We start from the raw sequence: 20,778 nt of genomic DNA, 5'->3' as shown, positions 1-20,778 counted from the left end.
GATGGGAAACACGTGTTCGCTTGTGGGAAATTCTTCAGTATCTACACAAACACAGCAACCTGATTTGTAAGAGTTTTCTGTTATTGATGGGATGGTCAATAATTTCAGACAGAGTCGAGCTAATCGGCGAATATAAATTCATCCGGATGTAGTTCGAGAAAAAGAAGCCTTTGCATAAGGGTTAGTGCACAGTGAGAGTGTTTTGCAGCATGATTTGTATATTGTACTTGCTTAGCACTGACATGAATTATTATTGGTTATTATTTACTTGATCCTAGGGATCGAAGCCTGAGTTTCATACATGCGAGGGAAGTGACCTCCCACTGAGCTGCCCTCCCCCTAACCGCAATTAGCTTATTGGACAAGGTGGATGTGGAAGCAAGTTTGACGTTCGTTCCCCCTTTATTGTAAAAACGCTTAATTATAATCTTACTCCATTGACCTGCTTATGCCCCATTTTGTCCCAGTGTCACAGTCAAGTCAGGCGCGATTCAGATCTGCTCCCTTTCCATTCAGGGGCAGAATCCCATTGGGATAGTTTTAAACAACGATATTCAGCAATTGTTGGAAACCGATTCGCGATCTGGCTGCGCGCCCATGGCCCAGGGAGATGAAATGGGGATTGCAGATGTGGGCAGCGGTTTGCAAGAACGATGGTTTGATGAAATTTAACCTTCGGGAATTGGGTTTATAAAAGCAGTTTTAAAGGAGGGGACCGTATTAGGAAGTAGAGATAGTTTAATTAAGTTATATTTGTAGTGGTAGGTGTTAGGAATTAGTTTTAGCTGAGAAACTGGTGTCATCTCTGCTTATCTCCGAGATATATAAAATATATAACTCCTCCCTTCCACTAGCCCACCACGCTTCACCTGCACAGACAGAAAGAAACAGCTCCCATTGGCGGATCAAGATCCAGAGATCATGGACTTTTTTCTCTTGGTCACGATCCTTGAGTTACTGACATTCGGCCAAAGTCTTCAAAGCGGCCACATCGCGGCCGGAAATGACCTCCCACATGATGGAGATAAAGCTAGACTAACCCTCTTTGTTTATCTGGCAAAATGGGACAATGACTGTGAAATAGATTACGAGTCAAAATCACTCAGGTCTAATTTGAAGACGAAATAGGACTGAAATAAGAAAGAGGGCCTATTTCTCCACACTACAACTATTAGGCAGTGGTTGCTGTCGAGGTTCATCCCGAGCAGTTCTGTGACACAGGACTCTGTGCTCTACGGGCTGTTCCCAGGGACACACACCGAGACAAACATCGACTGCAGCTGGAGGATCATCAACTCGGTGAAAGACGCGCTTTGGTCTGCCCGAAACTTGTTGGTCTTCCAGCACAAAGAGTTGTCCCCGACCGATTGTTGCGGACTGGCACAATCCAAAGTCCAGGACTACGTGCTGAGGGACGCACTAAAGCTTGGGGCAGCTGCCGCAAAGGCGCAATGGGGAAGGGTCGCTGTCTAAGACCTTTCTACCACAGCGCACCGAGAGACTGGGAACTGTTTAGAGCCCCTCGGGCTGTACAGATCAAAATGAAAGGCTGTAAATGATTGTAATATTGTTTGTACTGATGCACCTGGTGATACATTTTGTAAAAGTTTAACCTGGATTGTACCCTTGTAATGTTGTTTTTGAAATGGTTTTGAATGTGATTGAAGATTTTTATGAATAAAGTATATTTTTACAAAAAAAAAACTACAACTATTGTTTAACAGTTGCAGTCCAGTGGGGATGTAGCTCAGCGGTAGAGCGCACGCTTCGCATGTGTGAGGCCCCGGGTTCAATCCCCGGCATCTCCACTTCACTTATTATTCATTCACGGGATGCGGATGGGGCAGGAGAGTCTAGCATTTATTGCCCATCTCTAATTGCCCCCTCAGAATGTGGCGTTGAACTGCCGCCTTGAACCGCTGCAGTCCCTGTAGTGTAGGTTAGACGGGGAGATCCCTGGATTTTGTCATAGGGACAGTGAAGGAACGGCCAATATATCCAATCCAGGGTGGTGAGTGGCCTGGAGTGAACTTCCAGGTGGTGGTCTTCCCAAGTGTCTGCACTTCTGGGTTCTTCTGGGAGAAATCAGTCGTGGATTTGGAAGGTGTTTTTAAGGATGCAGAGCGAGTTGCTACAGTTCATCTTGTACATGGTACACACTGTGTTGCCACTGTGCGTCGGTGGTGGAGGGAGTGGATGTTCACCGGTAAAGGGGGCTTCCTTGGCCCAGATGGTGGCAATATTCTTGAGTGTTCTTGGAACTGCGCTCATTCAGGCAAGTGGAGAGTTTTCCATCACACATCTACCTTGTGCCTTGTAGATATTGAACAGGCTCTAGGGAGTCAGTAGGTGAGTTATTCGCCGCCGGTTTGCTAGCCTCTTGCTCTTTGAGCCACAGTTTTTATATGGCTAGTCCAATTCAGTTTCTGGATAATGGTAACAGCCAGGATGTTGCTAGTTGGGGAATTCAGCGATGCTAATGCCATTGAACATCATGGGGCGATGGTAAGATTCTCTCGTGTTGGAGATGGTCATTGTCTGGCACTTGTCTCGTGTGAATGTTACTTGCCACTTGCTAGCCCAGGACTGAATATTGCCCAGGCCTTCTTGTATTTGGACATGGATCTGCTTCAGTATCTGAGGAGTTGCGAATGATGCTGAACAATGTGCGGTTATCAGCGAACACCCCCACTTCTGACAACTGCTCACATTTCCAGACCAGCAGGTTTTGTTAAACTGAAACAAACATTGATGTTTGTACCCGGATTGTGTTCACCTTCCTGCTTCCATCTGGAGTGATATCAGATACAGTGAAAACCTGGATAAAGGTTTATACTTTGGCACATGAGGATGTAGCCCCTCCCCTCAGCCACATCTGGTCCACCATTCTTCCCACGCCGTCTCTCTCTTCCTTGCAGCCAGTCCAGGCTGTCAGAGCGCCAGACTGGCACTTCTAACCCTGTCACACCTGGTGTGACCTTTCACGTCTCTCGCACTTTCTCCTTCTGAGAAAATGTCATTTTGCCCATCCCCTCTCATTCAAAACTGCCCTCACTGCTGTGCACCGAAGGACCATCGAAAAACGCTCAACGTGATATCTTCACTATTTTCCGCACTCAGCCTCCGCAATGATTGATTTCTCATCTTCAGGGACTCCATCCCGATTCCTCGTGTTCTCCCCCCTCCCACCCCCCTGATTTCATCGCCTCTTTATCTCCCCTTAATCTCTCTCTGTGTAAAGAATCCAAGCCAGATTCCCTGGCCTGCAAAAACCCAATTACTTCCTATCTCCCGGGCCTCTCTCCTGGTACAACTCCCATCTCCACTTCATTCCAATGGACACTGACCTGAAATGATATGGCGAACATCTGTTTCACCCATTCACCGCCACATCTGCCTGGCCTTGAGACAAAACAATGTAGGGTCTTCTCTCGTCACCTCAAACCGTTCACTATGCCATTATCATCCTAGAATTCAAGGGTTGTCTGCAGTTCTCTCTCTGTCTCTTTTGAAATCGGACGCAGTATCTCAGATTTCCGACCCTCGATGTTTAAGCCCTTTAAATAATGCCCCAGTGTTTAGCTGCCCTGTCCCTGGGAATCTGGAGAGTGGGATCCATCTCCCTTTCCCCCGCATTAGGGAGGATATCAAGCTTTGGGAAATGGTGGAGGAAGCATTTACAATGATTGCCCCGGAGATGAGGCATTTCAGTGGTGTGGGCAAATTGGAGAATTTGGGTTTCCGCTCTTGCTTTGAGCATCTCACCTTGTCTTACTTAACATCGCATTTCTCCATCGCCCTCCAAATATCATCAGAAATTCTCACCGAGAGATCTGCCCTTCTTCCCTCCCTCAGCCTCTGCAATGAGGGGCTGTCCATTGTCGGTGACTCCATCTCAATTCCCCCCGCCCTCTCCCCTCTGGGTTAACTGTCCTCTTACCCCCTTAGTCTCTCCCAATGGGCAGTACCCTTGAGAGGCACTTCCTGTCCCCAACCTCCGCTCCCGCCTCCCACTTTCGCTAATATTCTTAACGCGGTTCCTCACCTCAGGTCCTTTCCTTCAAATCCAACTCCCGGTCCGCTTCAAAGCGTTTGGAAATGATTCCAACTCCTAACTCGGTTCCCATTTTATCCGGAGCTCTGTGTCTCTCTCCACTTAGAATTCCGCCCCACTTACTGCACCGAAGGGGCTGATATCAAAGTGACAAATGATATTGTGCATGACTGTGACAAGGGTAACGTCTCCCCCCTAAACTGTACAGATGTATCAAAGCCAGACATGTGTAGTTAGATCACAGAACAGCCGTTTAATGGGCGAACAGTCTCAAAGGGCCGAATGCCCTCCGCCTCTTAATATTCTCGTTCACTTTAGCGGTTGTTTATTTCTAAAGTCAGCGGCTGTTTCATCTGGGGTGTGGTTCTTTGGTAGAGAGCCTGTTATTTAATGCGTGAGAACAGAGGAGAAGAGGGCTTACGAGCATGAGAAGGTCAGTCAGCAAAGGAGTCTGCTGCACTATTAAATACATCATACGAACATACGAAATAAGAGCAGAAGGCCATTCGGCCCCTCGAGTTTGCTCCGCCATTCAATAAGATCCTGACTGATCTGTTTGTGCTTCGAATTTCACATTCCCAGTTACCCCCGGTAACCTTTGACCCCATTGCCTAATTAGCATCAATCTCCCTCCGCCTTATAATTATTTAGTGGCCCGGCCTCCGCCGCCTTTGCAGGTTGAGAGTTGCAAAATCTCACAGGCTCTGAGAGAATAAGAGAAGCTCCTCACCTCTGTCATAAAAGAGCAGCCCCCGAGGTTTAAAACACGAGTTCTGGACTCTCTCACCAGCAGATACATCCTTTCCACATCCACATTTTCGAGACCATTCAGGATCTGATTATACATCAATCAAACCACCCCCCACTCTTCTAAACTCCAGAGGAAACAAGCCCAGTCTGTCCAATCTTCCCTAATATGACAATCCTCTCATTCCCGGTGAAAATCTACCAAATCTCCTCTGAACCGCCTCCAACTCACTGGCTGATCTTGTACCTCAGCACGATTCTCCCACACTACCCACATGCCCCTGATGCCTTTCAGATCTAGAAATCTGTCTCGAAAACACTCGATAACTGAGCCTCCGCAGCCACTTGGGGTAGAATATTGAAAAGTTTCACCACCCTCTGTGTGAGGAAATCCCTCCTCCTCTCAGCCCTTAATGGCCTGTCCCTTATTCTGAGATGGTGTCCCCTAATTCTTGACCACAACAGCCAGATGAACAGTCCTTCCTGCATGAACCCTGTTGAGATCTGAAAGAAGGTTGCATGCTCCAATAGGATCAGCATTCACTCTGGAGGATACAGGCCCAGTCTCCTTAATCTATCCTCATACGACAAGCCCGCAATTTTCTTTGCACTCTCCCTGTGTCAAGTGTACCCTCACATAGGTAGAGAGAACAAAACTGCACCAAATTTCCCGCGTTACCGAGATTCGGTACAATTCCCGCTAGAATTAGTTTCTCCAGTACTCAAACTCTGCTAAAGGCCAACATGTCATGCCCCTTTCTAACTGCTTGCTGTGCCTTCAGGCCTCCAATCCCAGCAAATTCCAAGCAGAATAAATGCAGCCAGACGCTGCCAATTTGACCAAACCGTGTCCGGGTTATCTTCAATCCCGTCAGCTTCACACGCAAAGGCTGAATGAACAGTTCCCCTTGGCGTATCAAGGTCCAGCGATCATGGGCTTTGTTTTTGGCGCTACCTTTGAGCTCCGGACATCCAGACACAGTATTCGAACCGCCCATATCGCAGTCTGAAATGACCTGCCTCATGACAGAGCCAAAGTTAGACTTACACTGCCTGTTTGTCCAGCAAACTGAGACAATGACGGTTAAATGGAACCGCTGCCATCTGGAAGGACATGGACAGCAGACACATGGGAATACCATCACCTGGGAGTTCGCCTCAAGCCTCTCACCATCCTGACTTGGAAATATGGTTGCCATTCCTTCACTGTCACTGGGAACAAATCCTGGAACTCCCTCCCTAACAGCACTGTGGATGTACCTACACCACATGGACTGCAGCGGTTCAAGAATGCGGCTCACCACCATCTTCTTAATGGAAATTGGTTATGGGTAATAATTATTGGCCAAGAGAGCTTCGCCCACTTCGGCCAAAAGAAAAAAAAAATCAGATTGTGGCAGAGGTGGCCGCGCACCCAAAGGACAGGAAGCCATTGGACTCAATGTTATGATCAGGTTGCGAAAGGCAAGGAGAGAGAGGAGTACCAGGGGGATGGACCATACAAGGCAGCGTTCTGAGCAATGACTACCCGTTAATGAATGGAGAGATCCGGCAAGGTATGGAATGCTAAGAAGCTACTCTAACATTCAGAGCAGAATAAACTGATAGGACTTTCCTATCAGTTTATTACAAGATGAAGTGAGAGAAAGAAATGTCTGGAATGAGAGAGAGAGAGAGAGAGAAAGCTGGAGTGACAGAGACAGGGAAATTCCACCCCCTCCCCGGACCAAGAATCCCTCAAAATCCCATCGCCCTGTCTCAAACATAAAGCCGATTCTGGAGTTTATAACAAGCCTTTACCCAGGGTCAGGGGCTTTTAATTTGAACGACAGTCAATGAACTGGTTTCTCTATCACATCGTGTGGTCACTGCTGCAGTTCAGGAAAAGCTGAAGGCCATTTCTGCACAGGGGGATCCCACAGGCAGCAATGAGATGCTATCCGGATGGGGACAGGGAGACACATTCCTTCCCCAGCTTCATGCCTGCTGTAATCCTCCCTCTTACCCCCTCTCTCCTCCCCGGGCACCATGTGTGTTCTGAGTCTGGACACATTCCCAGAAAGTCCTAAACTCCCCCCTTTAAACCGGGAACAAGCTGCTGCTTCCTGGGTGAGACTTTTTGAAATCTCCGTCCCAGCATCGATTTTTACAAGCCAGGCGTCCCCAGGAGGGTGTGAGTGAGGCTTTTCTGCAGAGACTGGGAGCTGGGCACTGACTCCACACTGGAGACCGCCCCAAAACACCCATATCCTGTGTCTCTTCCTCACCCCCAACCCCCTGCCTCTGTTTCACTGTCTTTTCCTGCTCATCTCATTCACTCCCCCCCTTTCCCTCTCTCTCTCTTCACCCATCTCTCTTATTAAGGTAGAAAGATGGAGAGACCGAGGGAGAGACAAGAGACTGAGAATTTTACAATCAGAGATCAGTGAAGTGAATTAAATTGGCTGCCGGGCCTTTACATTTAACCCTTACATCACTTGCTCTCAGACAGAGGCCCTGTGTTCTTGGTGAATTAGACCCGGTTATAAGTTCCGGCCTTTTTAATTCCACGCCCCGGTGAGTGCTGGATTGAAATGCATTCTGAAAAGTTCCTGTTCGGTATTTGCACAGAGAAAGATCCCACATAATGCAACGTGCTCACAGTCAGGTCAAAGTGTTTTAGGTTGAGAATTAATGAAAAAGGAAAGGCAGGAAAACATCTTGAAACAAAATGGCACAGATTGGCCCTCAGTGACACAGTTTCTTTTCACATATCCAACCTTCTGGGAGGCTGGGAGTGAGGGTCTTTTTTCCAGAGGCTGGGAGCTGGGCAGTGACTGCACACTGGAGACCCTCAGATCCTTGTGTCTTCCCTCCCTTCCCCTCTCTCTCCCCCTGTTTTCGTCCCTCTGGCTTTTCTCTCTCCCTCCCTCCCTGATAACTCACAATCGGAGGAGAAAGATGGGGGTAGAGAGAGAGAGAGAGAGAGACAGCAGGAAAACGCACAATCACATCCTCAAATCAAATGAACTCAATCGCCTGATGTACATTTTGTTTCACCGTCACATCCATGGCCTAAAACACAGGCATTATTGGGGAGTTCAGACAATGCACAGCCCCTCCCAAGGGGCCTGAAATTAGGCCTTGAATTGGGCCTAGTCAGAGAGGCTGCATTAAAGCTCAGGGACAGGAGCAGGCCCCAGTCTAACAGAACATTCCTCTCCCTCCACAGCTCAGCCCAAACCTCACAGACAGGGCTGGAAGGAGTGAGAGGGAAATGGGACGCACTCCCACTCACCCTCCACCCCAACCCCGTCCATCCTCACCCCTCCCCAATTCAAATATCGACAAATCACATTGGGAATTACTTATCAGTTTATTACAAGATGAAGTGAGGGAAAGAAATGTTTGAAATGAGAGAGAGAGAGAGAGAGAGAGAGAGAGAGAAAGCTGGAGTGACAGAGACAGGGAAATTCCACCCCAGCTCCCCCAGAATCCCTCAAACTCCCATCGCCCTGTCTCAAACACAAAGACGATTCTGGAGTTTAGAACAAGCCTTCACCCAGGGTTACGGGCTTTTCATTTGAATGACAGTCAATGAACTGGTTTCTCTTTGACATCGTGTGGTCCCTGTTGCAGTTCAGGAAAACCTGCGGGCCATTTCTGCACAGGGGGATCCCACAGGCAGCAATGAGATGCTATCCGGATGGGAACAGGGAGACACGTTCCTTCCCTAGCTTCATGCCTGCTGTAATCCTCCCTCTTCCCCCTCTCCCCCCGGGCACCATGTGTGTTCTGAGTCTGGACACATTCCCAGAAAGTCCTAAACTCCCCCCTTTAAACCGGGAACAAGCTGCTGCTTCCTGGGTGAGACTTTTTGAAATCTCCACCCCAGCATCGATTTTTACAAGCCAGGCGTCCCCAGGAGGGTGTGAGTGAGGCTTTTCTGCAGAGACTGGGAGCTGGGCACTGACTCCACACTGGAAACCTCCCCAGAATCTGTGTCTTTTCCTCACCCCCAACCCCCTGCTTCTGTTTCACTGTCTTTTCCTGTATCCCTCACTCACCCCCCCCCTCTCTCTGTAATAATGCAGGGACACATCCTAGAGAGACTCAATTCAATTGGCTACTCCACCTTCCAATTCATCATCCTGTCTAAAACACGAGTATTATTCAGGAATTAGCACAATCTTTCATACACACGCACAGTTTGGACTTGGTGAAGGGCTCCTGAGGGATGGGAAATTAGTCCAATGAGCACATTTTAATAAACTAACTCATTGTGGAACAGTATGAAACACTGCAGGCATTTTGTGCAGAGCAAGATCCCACAAAGTTCAGTCAGCCTTGCTTCGCACTTTATAAATTGGGGATATACTTACACAGAGAAAGAGAGAGAGGGAGCATGGTGGAGAGAGGCTCAGACAGTGAAGACCCCACTTTGGAACCTCAGAAAGACTGAGTGCTTTCCAGAGAATGAATTAATTTTTAAAATACACTCATTGTTAGTGAGTCAATTGCTTCACTGTCCCTGGATTAATTTTTACAATTCGGACTTTTCTAGAAAGATGTGACTGGGAGCTGGGCAGAGTCTACACATCAGAGACCCCCAGATCCTGTGTCTATTCACCCCCACCCCCTCATCTGTTTTACTGTCTCTACCCCTCTGTTTCCCCTCTTTCACACCCCGCAACCCCTCTCTCTCTCTCTCTTCACCCATCCCTCTAAGTAATTGAGAAAGATGGGGAGACCGAGGGAGAGACAAGAGGCTGAGAATTTTACAATCAGAGATCAGTGAAGTGAATTAAATTGGCTTCCGGGCCTTTACCTTTAACTCTTACATCGCTTGCTCTCAGACACAGGCCCTGTGTTCTTGGTGAATTAGATCCGGGTCCAAGTTCCGGCATTTTTAATTCTACGCCTCGGTGCGTGTTGAATTGATTTGCACTCTGAAAAGTTCCTGTTTGTTATTTGTGCACAGAAAGATCCCACACACTGCAACGTGCTCACAGTCAGGTCAAATTGTTCTCGTGTTGAGAATTGATGTAAAAGGCAAGGCAGGGAAAATTCTTGAAACAAAATGGCACAGATTGGCCCTCAGTGACACAGTTTCTTTTCACAAATCCAACCTTCTGGGAGGCTGGGAGTGAGGGTCTTTTCTCCAGAGGCTGGGAGCTGGGCAGACCCCCAGATCCTCATCTCTTCACCCCCTGCCCCTCTCCCTCCCTGTTTCCCTCCCTGTCCCCTTTCTCTCTCCCTCCCTCCCTGATAACTCACAATTGAAAGAGAAAGATGGGGGAGAGAGAGAGAGAGAGAGAGAGAGAAAGCAAGAAAACGCGCAATCAAATCCGCAAATCAAATGAATTCAAGTGGCTGCGGCACATTTTGTTTCACCGTCACATTCATGGCCTAAAACACAGGCATTATTGGAGAGTTCAGACAATGCACAGCCCCTCCCAAGGACCCTGAAATTAGGCCTTGAATTGGGCCTAGTCATAGAGGCTGCATTAAAGCTCAGGGACTGGAACAGGACCCAGTCTAACAGAACATTCCTCTCCCTCCACAGCTCAGCCCAAACCTCACAGACAGGGCTGGAAGGAGTGAGAGGGAAATGGGACCCATTCCCCCTCACCCTCCACCCCAACCCCCTCCACCCTCCCCCCTCCCCCAATTCAAATATCAACAAATCACATTGGGACTTTCCTATCAGTTTATTTCAAGATGAAGTGAGGGAAACAAATGTTTGAAATGAGGTAGAGATAGAGAGAGAGAGAAAGCTGGAGTGACAGAGACAGGGAATTTCCACCCCAGCTCCCCCAGAATCCCTCAAACTCCCATCGCCCTGTCTCAAACACAAAGACGATTCTGGAGTTTAGAACAAGCCTTTACCCAGGGTTAAGGGCTTTTGGCTTGAATGACTGTCTCTGAACTGGTTTCTCTTTAACATCGTGTGGTCCCTGTTGCAGTTCAGGAAAAGCTGCGGGTCATTTCTGCACAGGGGGATCCCACAGGCAGCAATGTGATGCTATCCGGATGGGGACAGGGAGACACATTCCTTCCCCAGCTTCATGCCTGCTGTAATCCTCCCTCTTCGCCGCCCCCCCACCACCCCCCCCCCACCACCTCCCCCCCCACCCCCCTCCACCTCCCCCCTGGGCACCATGTGTACTCTGAGGCTGGACACATCCCCAGAAAGGCCTAAACTCCCCCCTTTAAACCGGGAATAAGCTGCTGCTTCCTGGGTGAGACTTTTTGAAATCTCCGTCCCAGCATCGATTTTTACAAACCAGGCGTTCCCAGGAGGGTGTGAGTGAGGCTTTTCTGCAGAGACTGGGAGTTGGTTTCTGACTCCACACTGGAGACCCCCCCCAGATTCTGTGTCTCTTCCTCACCCCCGACCTCCTGCCTCTGTTTCACTGTCTTTTCCTGTTTCCCTCACTCTCCCCCTCTCTCTGTTGTAACGTAGGGACACATCCTAGAGAGACAGACCGGATTACATTGGCTGCTCCATCTTCCAATTCATCCCCCTGCCTAAAACACCAGCATTATTCAGGAATTAGCACAATCTTTTACACACTCTCACAGTTTGGACTTGGTAAAGGACTCCTGAGGGATGGGAAATTAGTCCAATGAGCACATTTTAATAAATTAACACATTGTGGAACAGTATGATACACTGCAGGCATTTTGTGCAGAGCAAGATCCCACAGGGGGCAGTCAGCTTTGTTTCGCAGTTTTTAAATTTGGGAAATATTTACAGAGAGAGGGGGAGCATGGTGCAGAGAGACTAAGACAGTGAAGAGCCCCCTTTTGGAGCCTCAGAAAAACTGAGTGTTTTCCAGTGAATGAATTAATTTTTAAAATACACTCATTGTTAGTTACTCACTTGCTTCACTGTCCCTGGATTAATTTTTGCAATTCGGCCTTTCTAGAAGATGTGACTGGGAGCTGGGCAGAGTCTGCACATCGGAGACCCCCAGATCCTGTGTCTATTCACCCCCACCCCCTCCTCTGTTTTACGATCTCTACCCCTCTGTTTCCGCTCACTAACTCCCCCCTTTCTCTCTCTCTCTCTCTCTCTTTTCACCCATCTCTCTTATTAAGGGAGAAAGATGGAGAGACTGAGGAAGAGAGAAGAGGCTGAGAATTTTACAATTAGAGATCAGTGAAGTGAATTAAATTGGCTGCCGGGCCTTTACCTTTAAGCCTTACATCACTTGCTCTCAGACACAGTCCCTGTTTTCTTGGTGAATTAGACCCGGGTCCAAGTTCCGGCCTTTTTAATTGGGCTCTGAAAAGTTCCTGCCTTCCCTTTTTAAATAATGATTCACTGTGGCCATGTTTTATATTTATCAATGATTCACTGAGAGAAATGGGGGCTGTGATGGCTGGGGGTGCAAATGGGAGTAATCCTCACTCAGCCCATCAGTAAACTTAATTCAGGGAGTGTAGCCACGGCTGCAGTGCAGGACAGGCTGCAGGCCAGATAGGCACAGCAAGATCCCATGAGCAAGGTGATGTGAGCCAGGTATCCTTCCCCCAGACTCAGAAAATAGTAATCTCCCTCTTTAAAACTTGGGAGGGGGTGGGGGTCTGATTGTTTTACAAAACTTTGGAAGGCTTCAGAAAAATGATTGAGTGCAATTCAACACCCTCCCCCTCACTCTGCTCCCATTCAATTGATCATCTGACCTTCAACACTGTAAACATAACAATAAATAAACAATGTAAAAGTCAATGAACTGGTTTCTCTTCGACATTGTGTGGTCACTGCTGCAGTCCAGGAAAAGCTGCAGGCCATTTGTGTACAGGAAGATCCCACAGGGTGCAGTCAGCTTTGCTTTGCACTTTTTAAACTGGGGAAATATTTACACAGGCAGAGAGACATAGAGAGAGAGAGCATGTTGCAGAGAGACTAAGACAGTGAAGACCCCCATTCAGATCCTCAGAAAAGCTGAGTGCTTTCCAGTGAATGAATTAATTTTTAAAATGGTCTCATTGTTAGTTACTCACTTGCTTCACTGTCCCTGGATTTATTTCTGCAATTCGGACTTTTCCAGAAGGAACTGACTGGGAGCTGGGCAGAGTCTACACATCGGAGACCCCCAGATCCTGTGTCTATTCACCCCCACCCCAACTCTGTTTTGCTATCTTTGCCCCTCTGTTTACTCACTCACTCCCCCCTTTCCCTCTCTCTCTCTCTCTTCACCCATTTCTTTAACTAAGGGAGAAAGATGTAGTGACTGAGGGAGAGAGAAGAGACTGAGAATTTTACAATCACAGGTCAGAACAGTGAATTGAAGTGGCTGCCAGCCTTTTATCTTTAACCCTTACATCACTTGCTCTCAGACACAGGCCCTGTGTACTTGGTGAATTAGACCCGGGTGCAAGTTCCAGCCTTTTTAATTCCACGCCCCTGTGAGTGCTGGATTGTAATGCACTCTGAAAAGTTCCTGTCTTACCATCTCAAACAAAATCCACACAACACTGGCCATGTTTTATATTTATAATTCCACAATCAGGTATCCCCAGTCAATGAAATAGATATTAGAGATACAATTAAGGCCATTCTGCACAGCAGGATAGCACGACTGGTCCAAAAATGGAGGACGACCCCCCCAGACCCTGTGTCTCTTTCCCCAGCCCCCCTCAGTCCCCAATACCCCCACCCCCTCTCTCTGTTTCACTCTCCCTCAATCTGTTCCTCTTTCTCGCCCTGCCCCCCTCCCTCACTCTGCACCCTCCCTCTTTCCCTAAATCTTTTTATTTTTAAAGCACAGACACTGTTTGGGAAGCAAGGAACAGGGGGTAGGGAATGGCGAAACAGGTGTGCTCAGCAAGATCCCACACACCACCGACTCGTGGCCAGTTATAAATGTGACTGAGGATTGTGGGAAAGTGAGTGGGAAATATGTCTCACACCCTCTCTCCCCCAATCCACTCCCCTCCCCAATTAAAATAACGACCAATCACATTGGTGCTTTTTAAAACATTTTATTGAAAGGTGAAGTATAGACAGAAACAGCTGGAGAGAGAGAGAGAGCGGAGAGAGAGAAAGCTGGAGAGAGAGAGAGCGGAGAGAGAGAAAGCTGGAGAGATAGAGACTGGGGGGTTGCTCTCCTCTCCCACCTGCACCAACCCCCTCAGCTCTACATGAAACTGAATTCAAATGGCTGCTGCTCCTTCCATTTAACTCTGGAAACCCCATGGCCCTGCCTGACTAACACACACAGACATGACTCTGGAGTGCGAACAAGACTTTACACAGCCTCAGGATTTTCATTCCAGACCCTCTCCGAGTGCTTCACACTCAATGAACACATTTTTTAAAGTGTGCTCACCGCTGCTGTGCAGGGAAGGCAGGTGGACATTTTTCTTTTACACAGCAGGATCCCACAAATTTCCTCCCCCCACCGCTGACCAGTGTGAATTCCCAATCTGGGGCCATCCCTTCAGTTTCCCCACCCCGCTCACACCACACCCCCCACACCTCCCGAAAGGGCTGAAACTCAACTGGGAAGCAGCTGGATTCTCTCAGGAGACATTTTAAAATCACTGCCTCAGGCTGTGAGTTTGTGTAAAATCCCACTTTCTGGAAGGCTGTGACTGGGAGCTGGTCAGTGACTGCACACGGGGAGCTCCCTCTTCCCAGACCCGATGCCTTTTAACCCCCCACCCCAACCCAACTCTGTTTTGCTATCTCTCCCCCTGTTTCGGCCTTACCTCTCCTTTCTCTCTCTCTCTCTCTCTCTCTCTCTCCCTCCCTCGCTCTGTTTCATCTTTCTCTCTGTTTCTCTCCCTCCCTGCCTCACTGTCTTTCTCACATGCCAGAAGATGAAGATGCAGAGAGAGAGAGAGAGAGAGAGACACAGAAATCCAACAATCACAATCACATCAAACTGAATTCAAATGGCCCTCCCGCTCTGCATCTCATTTCACCCTCACATTCATCCCTCTGCCTCAAACACAAGCTTTATTCTCAATTTACACCGGCTTCACGTTAAGACTTCAATTCCAGGCCATGGGGAATGCTTCAGTGCCCATGGGTTCATTTTTAAAGTGAGTTTTCTCTCTCACCCACTCCCTCAACTCCTCCTGTTTTGCTCTCTCTCCCTCTCTCTTTCCATCACTCTCTCTCTCTCTCCCTCTATTCAGGAGGATTGAGGGAGAGAGAGAGAAATCCACAAACATAAGCTGCATAAACTGATTTAAAATGGTTCCCCCTGTCCCCCATCAGTCTCCAGAAGGTGCTAAACTCCCTCTTTCAGTTTGGGAAGGGGCTGCTCATTCCTTTGGGACACATTTTTAAAATCACCGTGGCAGGATTTATTTTTACATGTCATTCTATCTCAGAGGGTGTGAGTGGAGGCGGCCAGTGACTACACACTGGAGACCCTCAGACCCTGTCTCTCTTTCCCACACCCCCTCCTGTTTTTACACCTCCACTCCCCTCGGCTTCCCTCTCTCTTTGTTTCAATCATTCATTCCCTTTTCTCCCCCTGTTCCCGTCTCTCACATTCAGGGTAAAAATGGATGTTTCAATCTAGATCCTTCTCCCTGTTCCCTCTTTCTCACTCATTCTCTCTATCCATATCCCTGTTTCTTTCCCTCTATCTCATGTGCTTTACTTTGAAATGAGAGATGAAATATTTCTGTCTCCCCATTTAAAATGAGGACAAACCACATCGCTGTTTGTGGAGAGTTTTTATTAATAGAAGGTTTAAATTTAAACTAAGAAAGCTGGAGAGAGAGAATGAGAGAAGACGCAGAGAGATCGACAGACAGAAACAAAGCTGGAGAGAGAGAGAGGTAAATCTAAAGTCAGAACCTCAGTAAACTGAACTGTAATGGCCACTGTGAATCTGATTTAACACATTCCACTTCATCACATTGTCTCCCCACCTGTCCTCTTTTGGAAATATGACAAGCTTTTAAACAGCTTCAGATTTCAGATTTTTAATTCCCTCTTTGTCACACACCAAAGGGTTAATGTGTTTGTGACTAATTGCAAAACCGGGATATTTTAACCCCAGAGTTTCAAAATCCTGCACCCCATCATCTGACAGAAATCGCTTCATCGATGAACCAAAAACCAGGGTTCCTCAGGTTAAAATTAAACCTCGGGGTGATAAAGGGACACAGCTCATATGGGTGAAGCCTGTCGATCAGGCCTCAGCCCATCCATCCCCCTCTGGGGAAAAGCTCCTGTCGAAGGATTCCTCGTCACATTGCAGTCTTCAAACTCCAAATTCCTAGCAAAAAGAGAGATAAAAATATTGACTAAAACAAAAAGCAGGGGCATTTTTAAATAGAATACCACAGCAAGAACCTAGGATTCCACCACCACAACCTCCTTCTCAGTTACACAATCTCTCACTAACATCCAAATACAGAAATATCCCAGTTATAAACCAGAGGCTAAAGCAGATTGAGAGACTGTTCCCTTTATCTGTGTTTCTCTCTGTATCTGTCTTCCCATCTCATTCACATCCCTGTCCCCCTCAGTCTCTCTCTCTTCTCTCTGTCTCTCAGATATGAAAATTAAACCTCGATCGGGGTAATAAACATACACAACTCACGTGGGTGAAGCCTGTGGACCAGGCCTCAGTCTATCCCCCTCTGGAAGAAGCTCCTGTCCTTGTCCTTGTCCCAAACTTTCCCTCTTTGGATCCTCACCTTCCAGTTTTCAGAACACAAATTTCTCGGGTGAAAATGATAGAAGTGGTTAAAAAGACAAAAGCAAAGACATTTTTTAAAAGCCAAAATAGCACAGCAAGATCCCAGAGTTTCCACTCTCAAGTCAATCTCTCAGCAACATCCTAATGCAAACAAATCGCAGTTTGAAAGCAGATTGGGACACACAGAAAAACAAACACACATTGAACCAGAGTGGGGAGTGTGTTCATTCTCTGTTGATTAACTTATCACTTGCTTCATCACGTCACATCCAGGCCAATTTATTTTAGATTTCACAACATCTGAGCCGTCTCATCATTAGTCCCGGGGCTCAGCCAGAGAAAGAGGCAGCAGGAGATTGCTTTCCAATGACTGTGTATGGTCTGAACGCCATTCTCCAGATGGCAGCTGCCTCCAGCCTGCTGCTGATCAGTAAGTCTCTCTTCGTTTGAGCATTTAGTTCACACAACAGCAGGGGCAGGGAAGTTATGTGTTTACTTCACTTTAAGATCTTGATGAAGAAAGGTTGAAATGGGGAAGTTCAGACAGAATGATAACGTTATATATTTTTAAATGCTGCAAATCCAATTATGCTTCATTATTTTTTAAACCTTTTTGAAGTGATCTGGGATGCTAAAGCTGTTGAATTGTAATTCAAGTCTCCCCTGCTCAATTCTTTGCTTATAACTCCAGCTCTCCAGCTCACTCCAATTTCTGAGGCTCTGGCCCTCAGCCTCGATTTTAAACTTCATCTTTGGGCTCAACTCGCCCTCTTTAACTTTCAGCTCCTTCAATTCCCTGCCACCCACCCCTTTCCTAACTTGTTCATGGACACCTCACCCTCACCACCTCCCGGTGTTCGCTGACCCACACTGGCAACATCTGGATTCTCAAATTCTCATCCTCCTGTTCAAATCCCTCCCTCACCCCCTCCCTCCCTATCTCTGTAACCTCCTCCAGCCCCTACAATTCTCATCCTCCTGTTCAAATCCCTCCCTCACCCCCTCCCTCCCTATCTCTGTAACCTCCCCCAGCCCCTACAATTCTCATCCTCCTGTTCAAATCCCTCCCTCACCCCCTCCCTCCCTATCTCTGAAACCTCCTCCAGCCCATAAAATTCTCATACTCTACAAATCCACCCATGGCCCCTCATTCCCTCCCTCCCTATCTCTGTAACCTCCTCCAGCCCCAACAATTCTCATCCTCCTGTTCAAGTCCCTCCCTTGCCCCCACCCTCCCTATCTCTGTAACATCCTTGAGCCCCAAGAATTCTAATCCTCCTGTTCAAATCCCTCCCTCAGAGAGTTGGAGTGAGAGAGAGAGAGAGAGAGAGAGAAGGGTGAGAGAATGAGATAGAGAGAGGCCAAGACGTGAAAGAAAAAGTGATGGGTGAGAGTGAGAGAGATACTATCTCCATCTTTAGAATGGAGGGATATTCCCTCTCCATCTGAAAAATGGAGGGAGATCCCTTCTCCATCTTTTAAATGGAGGGAGATCCCTTCCCTAAATTGTGATGTGGAAGTGCTGGAACCCACAATGGAGGAAAGAATAAAGCTTATTCAAGACTGAAAAGTTAACCTGTTTGTGTATCACAGAAACTTACAACAGGGAAGGAGGCCATTCAGCCCATCGAGCTGCTGTCGACAATCTGCAAGAAAGGTTTCACTGGTCTCACTCATCTGCCCTTTCCCTGTAACTCTGGAAATATTTTTCCCTTCAGCTTCACATCCAATTTTGGCTCACACAAATGCACTCTCACGCACACAATCTCTCAAACACACTCTCTCTCACACAAACTCTCTCCCATGCACACTCTCTCCCCTATACACACACACTCTCTCTCTCTCACACACATTCTCTCACATAATCTCTCTCCTACGCACACTCTCTCACACACACTCACACTCTCTCTCTCACAGACACGCACTGTCTTCCACACACACTATCTCACACAGACACACACTCCCCTCATACTCTCTCTGTCGCACACATACTCTCTCCCACACACACTCTCTCTCCACGCACACACTCTCCCTCTCTCACACACACTCTCCCTCTCTCACACACACTCTCCCTCTCTCTCACACATACTCTCTCTTTCACATATTCTCTCCCACACACACTCTCTCTCCACGCACACACTCTCCCTCTCTCACACACACTCTTCCTCTCTCACACACACTCTCCCTCTCTCTCACACATACTCTCTCTTTCACACACTCTCTCCCACACACGCCTCTCACTTCCACACACATCTCTCTCACACACTCTCTCCCACACTCTCTCTCTCCATGCACACAATCTCCCTCTATCACACACACTCTCCCTCTCTCACACACACTCTCCCTCTCTCTCACGCACTCTTCCTCTCTCACACACACTCTCCCTCTCTCACACACACTCTTCCTCTCTCACAGACATACTCTTTCTCACACACTCTCTCTCACACACGCTCTCTCTTCCACACACGCTCTCTCACACGGTCTCTCCCTCTCACACACCTCTCTCTCTCACACGCTCTCTCGCTCCCACACACACTCTCTCTCACATACACACTCTCTCTCTCACACATGCTCCATCTCTCTCCCACACACACCTCTTTCTCCCACTCTCTCTCTCACACGTTCTCTCTCTCTCTCACATACACACTCTCAACTCTGGTGAAACAGGTGAATCTTCCCCACCGCACAATAAACATACTGAGTCTCAATGATGCCTCCATTATCTTTGGAGCTTTTAATGCCCCAAATGTAATCCCCACACATTCAACCCCACCCCAGTAAATGTTGTATTAAAGCCCCAAATATAATCTCCGTACATTCATTCCCCAACAGTAAATGTTGTATTAAAGCCTCAAATATAATCTCCACACATTTACCCTCTCCCCAGTAAATTAATAAATTGATAATGGGGGAGATGGAAAGTGAAAGTTTAACCCACCACAGTTTGGAGATCATTTCCTGAGATGAAAGTGATCCAATGCCACCATCTGCTGGCGGATCACGGCTACTGCAGGCGCTGCTCTTTGCCAGTCTCAGAGAGGTTCAGTCAATGGGTGGCTGGCCTGGGCACAGGCTGATGGGGTGTGAACGCTGTAACGGGATAGAAATTTGCAGCTGTGGCTCGGCTGGTGCATTTGCCCATTTAGCAGCGATCTAACACTGGTTTGACCTCAGCTGGAATATTGTTTACAGTTCTGCGCTCCACACTATAGGAAGAGGAGAGTGCAGAAGAGGTTTACAAGATTGGTTCTGATGGGACCTTTTCAGAATCTAGCGAATTTGGAAAATTACCTCTAGCGCATCGACTACCTCATTAGCCACGTCTTTTAAGACTCTAGGATGGAGCCCATCAGGACCTGGAGACTTGTCAACCCACAGCTCCATCAGTTTGCTCAGTACCGTTTCCCTAGAGTTTTTCCTATTAATTCCAATGTTTGCTCCTTGGATAAAGAGTCGGATGCACCAGCCGAGCGCCCACTGAAAATTTCAATCTCCTTTGCAGCGTTCATACCCCATCAGCCTGTGCTCAGACCCAGCCAGCCAGTGACTGAACCTCTCTGAGACTGGCAAAGAGCAGCGCCTGCAGTAGCTGTGATCCGCCAGAAGAGGGTGGCATTGGATCAATTCTCAGGAAAGTTTCTCCAACCTGTGGACAGTTAAACTTTCACTTTCCACCTCCCTCATAAACAATTTATTCATTCACTGGGGGAGGGTGAATACGTGGGGATTATATTTGAGGCATTAATGCAACATTTATTGGGGTGTGGAGATGAATTTTGGGGCTTTAAAAGCACCAAATATAATGCAGGTATCATTGAGACTGTGTGTTTATTGTGCAGTGGGGAAGATTCAACTGTTTCACCAGAGTCGACACCAGCTTTCGAAAGGGAGACTCTTGCTGAAAATTCTGTTAGAGACTTTGGGTGAGGTTTACAACTGGCGGGGTAAATGGCCGAAGAGGGGCGGGGGTCAAGAGAGGGTGTGGGGCATTTGCATTTTGACTCTGCCCGTCTGGCTGTATCGCTGTAACTCACAGGGTCACAGGACAAGAGCTGCAAAATGGGAAACGGCTGTATCAATTTTCTCTCCTGGTCCGGCATAGACAAAGGGTGTTCCTGGAATAAAGAGTCAGATGCACCAGCCGAGCGTCCGCTGCATTTTTCACTCCCTTTGCGGCGTTCACACCCCATCAGCCTGTGCCCAGACCCAGCCACCCAGTGACTGAACCTCTCTGAGACTGGTTCAGAGCAACACCTGCAGTAGCCGTGGCCGCCAGCAGATGGTAGCATTGGATCGCTTTCATCTCAGAAGAGTCTCCAA

At 47.8% G+C, this 20,778-nt stretch overlaps 1 protein-coding gene and 1 non-coding gene across 3 annotated transcripts in view; one reads left to right on the top strand and one right to left on the bottom strand.

Annotated features, from left to right (window-relative positions):
- Window positions 1-20,778, bottom strand: part of LOC144672517 (osteoclast-associated immunoglobulin-like receptor) — a 298,334-nt gene that overhangs the window by 95,625 nt on the left and 181,931 nt on the right. The window lies entirely within an intron of this gene.
- Window positions 1,737-1,808, top strand: trnaa-cgc (transfer RNA alanine (anticodon CGC)). Its single transcript has one exon. It is a non-coding gene; the product is annotated as a tRNA-Ala (tRNA).

This window comes from Cetorhinus maximus, chromosome 38 (assembly GCF_964194155.1).
Source record: "Cetorhinus maximus chromosome 38, sCetMax3.hap1.1, whole genome shotgun sequence".
Taxonomy (NCBI): Eukaryota; Metazoa; Chordata; class Chondrichthyes; order Lamniformes; family Cetorhinidae; genus Cetorhinus; species Cetorhinus maximus.
The sequence above is the reverse complement of the archived record's forward strand: the minus strand, read 5'-3'. Positions and strand labels throughout refer to the sequence as shown.